The 9,880-nt window shown below is 33.4% G+C and overlaps 1 protein-coding gene across 3 annotated transcripts in view; it reads left to right on the forward strand.

Annotated features, from left to right (window-relative positions):
• The window catches only part of LOC122145086 (zona pellucida sperm-binding protein 3-like), a 49,093-nt gene extending 42,438 nt beyond the window's left edge, over positions 1-6,655 (forward strand). For 2 of the 3 annotated variants that reach the window (XM_042756924.1, XM_042756926.1), the window contains one exon: positions 6,478-6,655. The gene's annotated coding sequence lies outside the window, so the exon portion shown is untranslated. Of the gene's footprint in view, positions 1-5,632; positions 5,694-6,477 lie in introns of those variants that run through there. The other variant, XM_042756925.1, reaches the window with a different exon arrangement.
• The last annotated feature ends 3,225 nt before the right edge of the window (positions 6,656-9,880 follow it).

The raw sequence follows: 9,880 nt of genomic DNA on the forward strand, positions 1-9,880 counted from the left end.
TTATTTTTATTATTATATTATATTTTGAGTAGGCTATCATTTCAGTTTTAAAAATATTTGGGGATAGTTTCATTTACATTACATTTACATTTAATCATTTAGCAGACGCTTTTATCCAAAGATCAATGAGAGAACAACAACGGTATACAAGTGCTATGACAAGTCTCAGTCTAGTACAGAACACGTAGCCAGGGTTTTTTTTTTTTTTGAATATGATAGACAAGAAAAAAAAGGTAAGTACTAGTATTAGTTGGTTAAGTGCAGGCGAAAAAGATGAGTCTTTAGATGTTTTTTGAAAATGAGTAAAGACTCAGCTGTTCGAATTGAGATCGGGAGGTCATTCCACCAGCTGGGCGCAGTCCAGGAAAAAGTCCGTGAGTGATTTTGAACCTCTTTGGGATGCCACCACAAGATGTCGTTCACTTGCAGAGCGCAAACTTCTGGAGGGCGCATAAGATTTAACTAATGAGCTTAGGTATGTTGGCGCTGTGCCAGTGGTCGTCTTGTAGGCGAGCATCAGTACCTTGAATTTGATGCGAGTGGCTACTGGTAGCCAGTGTAACCTGATGAGGAGAGGAGTAACATGAGCTGTTTTTTGGCTCATTGAAGACAGCCCTCGCTGCTGCATTCTGGATCAGTCATAGAGGCTTGATAGTACATGCAGGAAGGCCCGTCAGGAGAGCATTACAATAGTCCAGTCTGGAGAGAACAAGAGCTTGGACCAAGAAGTTGGGTGGCTTGCTCTGACAGGAAGGGTTTAATCTTCCTAATGTTGTATAAGGCAAATCTGCAGGAGCGGGTCGGTGTAGCAATATGGTCTGTGAAGCTTAACTGATGATCCATCACAACTCCTAGGTTTCTGGCTGTCCTGGAAGGAGTTATGGTTGACGAACCCAGCTGTATAGAGAAGTTGAGTTTCACATTACATTTACATTTACCCACCCCGATGTTTGTTTCAAACCTTATGTCTTTTATTTGCTTTTGAGGAAAATAGTTTGGTTATCAGCATTCTTCAAAATATCTTCCTGTTTTTAGTCTGTAAATATATGTCGATTCAGATGCAGCCTTCTGAAATAAAAAGTATAGCATGGTGTAACTCTAAATGAAATATAAATTTTTTAAAGCTACATTTTGTTTGCTTTTTCACATTTAACACAATTACACTATTATGACTCTATAATATCTTTTTTAGGGGACATTTTCTTCCTTTTAAAAAACATAACATGATTAAACTGAAATCATACTAAAAAGTAGTAGTTGTGTTTTTTTTTTTTTTTTTTTTTTTTTTTTTTAAATAAAGCACTTACAAATATAGATATAGGGAATATAGTTATCAAATGACACAAATGAGTGCAAATCTGGAAATTATTAACAACGGTTTAAATAAGAAATTTTTTATGGCAAGTCTTGACTTTTGGATGTATTTAATTATAAATATCTTTGTGATCTATGAATAACATTACATTTTATTTAATATTTTTTCTATGCCATTCTTGAATATTAAGACCATTAATGGCAAAATTATACATACTTTGTTTGTGAATTTGCACATGCTTCAATGTAAGCATAATTAATGACCACTTTGTATTAATAAAAAATAAATAAAATAGATTGATTTAGTGAAATGAAAAGAATGATTTAATAAAAAAGAATGATTAGTAATTGTCTCTCAGTTGGCCTGATTAGCTTTGCCGCTCAAAAACCTTTTAGTGGTACAGTATTTTGCTAGTATTATATTTAATACACTTTGCATAAATGTTTGCAATTAGTTTTTAAAAGGTAACATTAGCCCTCAAGGCTTCTACACTTACCTTTCTTTTTTTGATAAATTTATATAACATAAATTAACCATCCCATAGGGCAATATCTGACTCAAAGTTTTTTTTTTTTACCTTTTGTAATCCCATTTTTTCAAACTTTATTAAATGTTATGTCATATTTTAAAAAGCAGTGAAAAAAATTAATTTATAAAATTTTATCAAAAATGTTAAACGACACACTAATTTCCACTTAAAATAATTATTCCACTTAAAATAATGAAATAAAATCCAGAAGAATAAGTTACCAGTCAAATGAAATCATGCATCAAACATTTCATCTTTGCAAGGCACAGAACTCTTGTTGCATTGATTAGATACAGACTTTTTTGCCCCGAAGTCTCAGAGGTGGCATTAATGTATTTCATAATAACGATGTTATGAAATTAATGTTTAAAATATAAAGTTTTGAATATGGAAATATTAAACTATTTAAATGACTTCATTTGTACTTTAAAATTAAACTGAAACCAGCAGTAGGTGGCAGCATGTCACTGCCTTGTCAATGAATCATTCATTTAATCGATTCATTCATTCAAGAACGAAGCAAGCGACTCTCTATGAAGGGTGATGGGTAAATCACTTTGACTCCCTAGATTTGTTTTCAAAAACGCAGATTCATTCAAAAAACGTTGTTCAGAAACAGCTGTGTTCGTTTGGAGATGCACAGCGATCAGCTGTGACTTTGTTTAAAATTTTTGTTTAAGAAATAGAGCACAATACGTGTTTCCTGAAATGTAAGTCCATATGTTTCAGGGGCGCCTGCAGGATTTCTTCCCCACACACTTTTTTCCAAAAAAGCGTTATACTACTGTTTCAGCTATTAACATAATCACTTTTCCATTACTTACAAAACTGAACTATTTCATTTCGTTTCTTTTTTTTTTTTTTAAGTTAATTAAGAAAAACGTTTGGAGCATTTTTTTTGTTTATTTATATGCAAGTTTTTTGTTTTGTTTTTTAAATTAAGGACCAAGCAGCCAGCGGCAGACAGTGAGTTGATCATATAGCCTATGTTTGATCAATTTAGCCTTCACAAATCATCATGACTTGCCTAAAAAAAATCTATAGATATAAAACAGTTCAAGCATATCACAATGTTATTTTAAATGTTTACTCAAATGTGTGCTGTTAGACGCATATCCAATCGTTTGTTGACCATCCTGCAAAGCAGCTTTAGCTTCCACTCTCTCACAGTGGAAACAACTTAAAACAGGCAGTAATTTTTTGCTCATAAAGGTAAGAGTAATACATCATTCTAAACTTTAAAGGGTCTACTTTTATTGATGTGCACTAACAATACCAACAAAACGTTTTTCTTTTATAAAATAAAGAAAACACTTTCTGCTGTCTAGGTTTTGAGTAGATGCGCTTCACAATGATGAACCTAAACTCAGCAAATTGTCTCACAGACATAATAAAAATATATAAAAAGCTTTAAATTACTACTTTAAAACAAAATGATTCTAATCAAAAATAGAAACCATTTCATTACTGTATCCCTAAAGATGCATTTCTCTTTAAAGGCACGTCCAATGAGTCATTTTTTTTCCACAATAACTGATGGATGTCTAAAATATACAAATAATAAAAAGCCCTAAAACAAGCCTGATTATAATTGCGTTTTATTTTATTATTCTGTACAATTAAAAAATAAAACACATTATAATGGCATATGTAAAACTTTGTCTTATAACTGTATAGGCTGCTTATATTTTCTTATTTTTTATGTAGTCTGTTCTAAATACCAGGAAAAATTTGTCTGATATGTGAATTATTTATTATTATATATTATTATCTTTTATTCCATGCAGCAAATGCTTTAAAATAGCTTTAAAATCACTTTATTGCATTCCAGACTCTTTTAAAGTAATTTTCCACTAGAACATTTAACGGGTAGCTGGAATGTAAAAACATTGTCATGAATGTTGTATTCCCATTTGTAAAATAGCCTACAAATGCATTGTTGTAGGCTAACCTGATCTCATGAAAGTGTGTATAGCACGATTTTCTGCTTCTATTTGGTGTAATATTTAGGCTATATGCAGAAATTGACTTTGGCATGCAAAAAAAATCATAATGGCTGGGTCAGTAGACAGAAAATACGGGACACATAGGCCTATGATAAATGCTGAAATGTTTGTGGGGCAAATCTCAGGTCAGTCTTTGAGCACTCGCATGGTACACACAGTGCGTGCAACCATACACCTGCGATACCACTGCTTCTGTTAACTGTTGTATAAAATCCAAAATGTATAAAACTGTTGTAGGTACATTTAATTTTACATGTGCAAACTCCCTTTAAAAAGCTGTCACTCCTCTTAGTTCATCGCTATCTCCATTTTAATTGAGGCTCCCTACACTGCACACTGAATCTATTACATTGTCTCTACACTGTTTATGGATGAATGACAATACTGCAGTCTGCTTTCACAATCTGAGGTGCACCAGTAAGCATTTATTGCCTTCAATCTCCATACTCCGTCTCTTTAATCTTATTTACTTTCCTAACTGCATGATTTTGTTTTTTCAGATTTGTCTTTGTAGTTGATACGAATATAAAATATCGGGGGGACTCGCATAATTCAATTTTTTTTTATGGGGGGGTCCCGATCCCCCCCCAGCTCCGCTTAATTCAGCACTGATTATTTCAGTTTGTTTTAAAAAAATAAAAATAAAATAAAAAACCTGGTAGCTTTAAAAAATTCATATTTAATTTAGAATTACACATGCTATACCTTTTCAGAACTTCAGAAGCTGCATCTGAATCGCCATGTATTTAACAGACTAAAACTCTTTGGTTATCAGCATTCTTCAAAATATCTTCCTGGGTTCCTCAAAAGCAATAAAGACCATAAGGTTTGAAACGAACATCAGGGTGAGTAAATGTACAATAGAATTTCAATTTTTGTGAAACTATTTTTCAAACTGAAAAATGAAGCCTACTCAAAATATAATATACAATAATTTATATTACTTATTAATTTTAACTGTTGTATAAAATTATTTCCAAATTGCACTCTTTCGTGCTGATGTGATAACTTTGAGACAAAAGCTCATTCAGGGGCATTTTTTCCCCTATATCTAGAATTGTAAGGGCTGTCCTTGCCATCTTTGCGCTCTTGCAAACGTGATGCTCTGACTTGCCCGTAGAGTCCCTCATAGCCATGAGAGGTGGTGTCCATGTAGATGAACAAATAAATCTGCATCTTAATTGGCGTGTGGTGTTAACTAACAAATAACGGTCGGTCGGCGTCAGGTGGTGGTTATTTTTAATAACTAATCCACTGGCACTTGACTCGACAGTAGGTGTGCTACATCCTTTTTACAATCTCTAGATTTATAAAACACTGCATTCTGTCAGCAATGTAACGCAGCAGTAACGTATAGAGACCTCGGCTTGTAACTATACTCAAAATACCATTTTGAAAATTATAACACGTTAGATTACTAGTTGCTATAAAAAAGTAATCAAATTACAGTAACGCGTTTAAGTAATGTTACTGCTCAACACTGCTTGTCATAAATTAATCAGTTACTTTTCCTACATAATTTTTAACAAAAAAAAAAACAGTGATAAAATATCTATTTAGGAGACTTAGACCTTTCCAACAATATATAGTTTGTCACGATTAGATTAGGATTTAATTGTAAAATAGTGAAGTAAACTTGGGCGTCCCACAGGGGGGACGGGTGACCGTTAAGAGAAATTATTTATACAGTCTTCATATTTTTAAAGACGAGATCTTTATTTAAATGGCGGGTAAGCATGTTTCCTCCTAACCATTTTGACAAATGTGGCTCTGTGTCAATAGGATGGGAACAGGAGAAAACAGTGGGGCCACTGGCCATCCCTTCCAAAAAAAATCAAAATGGGATTTCGGCTCCTCCCAGAGTGAAGCAGGGTGTTTCCACCAGTCCCTTCTCTCAGTAAAGATAAGAAACCGAATGCCTCATAGTAGCCTATGGAAGAATGGTGTTTCTGCTTGAGATGGGTTTGTATTATAGAAAAAATTACTATGCTGCAGTCTCTTTCTAAAGGCATATTTGGGTCAAGATGGGTAGGACTAGTCTCTAACTCCCCAGGTGCCTAAAACTACTTAAGCATTGGGCGTCATTCATGAAATACAGACAGAATGAATTTGTCAATTCTGTAAACCATGTTTCTATATTCTAAAATTCTACTTTGTACTAAAACATTTACACCTGCTCCCAACCATGACTAAATGGTGTGTAAAACATTTACCATATCTAAAATCATTAACCAAATTTACCCAGAAATTACCAGTCGGATTGTCTACAAGCTAGGAATATGGCTCATTTGCATTTATGTAATATACTTGAACTAAACCTGAGAAGGGAGTACAGGAGATCTCACAGCATTCTGTACATGTAATTCACAATTATTTCATGGGCAAGGATAATGCTACTTGTGAATGAGTGGCATGTACACCCTATTTCCGAATGATTGGAATTAGCGTATGTTCAATCTGGAGGACAATTTTGCGCACAGATTATAAAAGTTTCATAAATGTTGTGGGTTTTTTTTTTTTTTTTATTAGCCTTTTCAGTAATAACAATGTTTTAATGCTGGTTGATAATGTTTACTGTAATTAAAATGCTTTAAAACTGCGGCTTGAATTATTAATGTCTCCGCCAGATCACGAGGGTGCTATAACTCCTCAACCCTCATTGGAAGTCACTGAGCAAGCTAATATCATGGAAATTAAAGCAGAATCCAAGAAGCTGGAAGGGGAGGATGAATATGACCGTGAAGATGGTGATGATAAAGAAGACTATGATGGTGGAGATGAAGACCATGGACTATGAAGAGGAAAAAGAAAAGGCAAAAGAGATTAATCAAAGCATGTGGAAGACTAGACTCTTGCCAGAAAGAAGGTACTGCACAAAACTGCGGCAATGGTATTTGTTTAGTCAAGTGTGGGGAGGTTGTTTGGGGTACGTATCTTTGCTCATGGAATAGTCTTAGATCTTGCAGATTTTAAAGAACTCTCACAAACTCGTGCCTCTAACAGTGAGGAAGACTCTGGACTGCAATACATTAGGTACAGCCCCTCCCTCTTCCAGATGAAGAAGAGGGAAGACATATATCACCCCTTCTAAAGATACCAATAAACGTATAAAGCAAAGGTTATGAATGCTGACAGAGATGAAGCAATTTTACTGAGGTGGAGGAAAACCTTGCTCGTGAAGAAAACAAAAAGGAACTGAGGCATAAGAGCTTTCACCATTCCACTAATTAAATGGTTTCATAAATTAAACTTTTTTTTCATTGTCTTTATTCATTGTTTTTGTCAATTTATATAAAAAGTAGTAACCTGCAATTATTACCTCAAAGAAACATTTTTACCTGATTTAACCCATAAAAATTAGTTTAGGTATAAATGTAGTTACGTTTGTTTTATTAAAATCCAAAATCTGATTTGGCATCACCAAATTAACCCTCTGGAGTCTAAGGTATTTTTGGGGGCCTGGAGAAGTTTTGTCATGCCCTGACATTTGTGCTTTTTTCAGTTTCTTATAAATATCTAAATGGCTAAAGTCTAATCTCACTGTAATCAGCACAAACTAGGCTATATATAATATGTGAGCAGCAGGTATGTACATGATTGTGTTTTTGAGAAAAAAAAATTTTATGCGTGGTTAGTGAAAAACTAAAAATGTTAAAATCACTTGAATAAGGCAATAAAAACACATACAGAAAATTGGTTCCCAGGAATTTTGAGAACTGGAGCTTGTAGCCTAGAATTTTTTTTTCTAAATGATGTGAAAATCATCATCTGTTACTCACTTACAGAAAACAATATATTGATTTAAATTTTCTAAGACAACTTTTTGTTGGTAAAAGTCATATGCGGAGTAGGCGTAAACTATCATGAATTCACACTTGAGAAGGACAAAGACCTGCCATAATGAGCTGCATAATGAGCCATTCAGTCAGCTGTGTCACCGGAGAGGATGAGTTACAAGGAAAGAATGTGAGGACAAAATAAATCTATATACTTGTTTATGTTTGTAGTTTATTTAGAATATATTTAATTATCCCACAACATAATTTAATATTCATCTGTGAGTGCAGTTAAACAGTTTATTAGGAACAATCAAAGCTGACTTTCAAACTGAATTTTTTGCATCATTACTCCAGTCACACAATCCTTCAGAAAAATCCTTTTAACAATCTTATTTTCTTACAAAAAAAACATTTATTGTTATTATTATCATCATTATTATTATTATGTATATTATTATTAGTATTAGTTATTAATGTTGAAAAGAGCTGAGAATATTTTTTTTTAGGTTTTTTAGGGGGGATAAATGAAAGAACAGCAATGATTTGTTACATTTGTTACAGTTACATTTATTTGTTACATTTATATTATTTACATCAAGCTTTTTGAATGGTTAGTAGTGTATATTGTTATTGAAACATCATAATATTTCACTTGATTATACATTTAGTCAGGAATTATAGTTTGGAAAAAGTCTTTGGAAAAAGTCTAACTAGTAAAATGTTTACACGTTATGTGAAAAACTAGTACAAGTATATAAATAAATAAAAAAAGAGACTTACTCATGTTTTCTGATCTATGCTGAATAAAGTGCTTCATTCTTTTTTCTGAGGAAATCCCAATCTCAAATCCTCAACCACATCACATCTTTTTGGGGTGAATTATGTCTTATTCCTCTCATCGCGAAGCCAAACAGTAAAATAATAAAAACTTGAAGATAAACAGTCTCGCTGCGTTTGTCTTCTGTTGTTGTGGGCGTATTCAAAATCCGCGCGCTTCAGTGAAACATTTGAATCTCAAAAAGCGCGATCGGCGCGGGGGCGTGGTCGCATTAGAAGATAATGAAGGGAGACGTGAAAAACGGACATCGCGTTTGTTTCATATGGATTACTTTATCACAGAATTATTTGTTTTCAGCAGCACTTGTTTAGTTTAAAAGTAGACATGTCAGGCCTTTCTATAGATATCTCTCTCATGTCTCTTCGTTGAGTATTCACTGAGTTACAGTTCATTTTAATGACGCATTTGTATCTGAAGATCAGCGCAGACAAAGGCTGCAGACAGCACTCCTTGGTTTGTTATCTTTATTTTATAAGTGCACAAAGTTTTGTTGTTATTATGTCTGTATACAAAAAAAAGTAGACCCTTTACAGATTCGATTGATCATAAAGTTGCACTTATCTGGTACGAATCAAACTGAAAGTGTTAATTTAAGTTCTTTTCGGGGTTATCAGGAGAAAATACCGCCAAAACGCGTATACGCGTTAATCGACTCCAGAGGGTGTTATTAAACTATTTAATTGATGTTACTATTTTCAGTTTAAAAATTTATTTTTTCTTTTCACTGTGGCACAATGATCAATCATGAGGGGACTGACCAATCGGAAGCATCAGAGAAGTTGTTCACTATTTTTTAGCTCTTTGAATCTTTCCTGTTTGCAGATTCTCAGATCACAAAGTGCACTAAACTCAAGCACCCACATTGATTCCAGTATAGAATTTGACGTGCTTACAGAAAGTCACCTCTAAATCAAAACACATTTTGGGTTAAAAATAACTTCTATGTAGGCTCTACCACTGATATTCTTTGGTAGTGTTGATGTCATTGAAGATTAACTCGCACAGATAATGTCACTTGTATCTAGTATCCTTTTACCATAAATAGTATCTTTCAAACCAATAATAAACACGGGTTTAATAAACAAAATAAATAGAATAAAGAAAAGACTGTTGGCCTGTTGAGCTTCTGATGTTTCTCACAGATATAATTTGTTGTTCTCTTTTCAGCAGAGACTGATTCACCATGAATGTATCCAGATAATAAATGTACAATATGTTACACATATTCTTTGACAAAATGCATTTATTACTGTAAGTATATTGAATGAACTTATAGTTTACATACAGGTACATCTACAAACCCGATTCCAAAAAAGTCCGGACACTGTACAAATTGTGAGTAAAAAAAGAATGGAATAATTTACAAATCTCATAAACTTATATTTTATTCACTTTAGAATATAGATAACACAT

Source organism: Cyprinus carpio, chromosome A5, assembly GCF_018340385.1.
Source record: "Cyprinus carpio isolate SPL01 chromosome A5, ASM1834038v1, whole genome shotgun sequence".
NCBI lineage: Eukaryota > Metazoa > Chordata > Actinopteri > Cypriniformes > Cyprinidae > Cyprinus > Cyprinus carpio.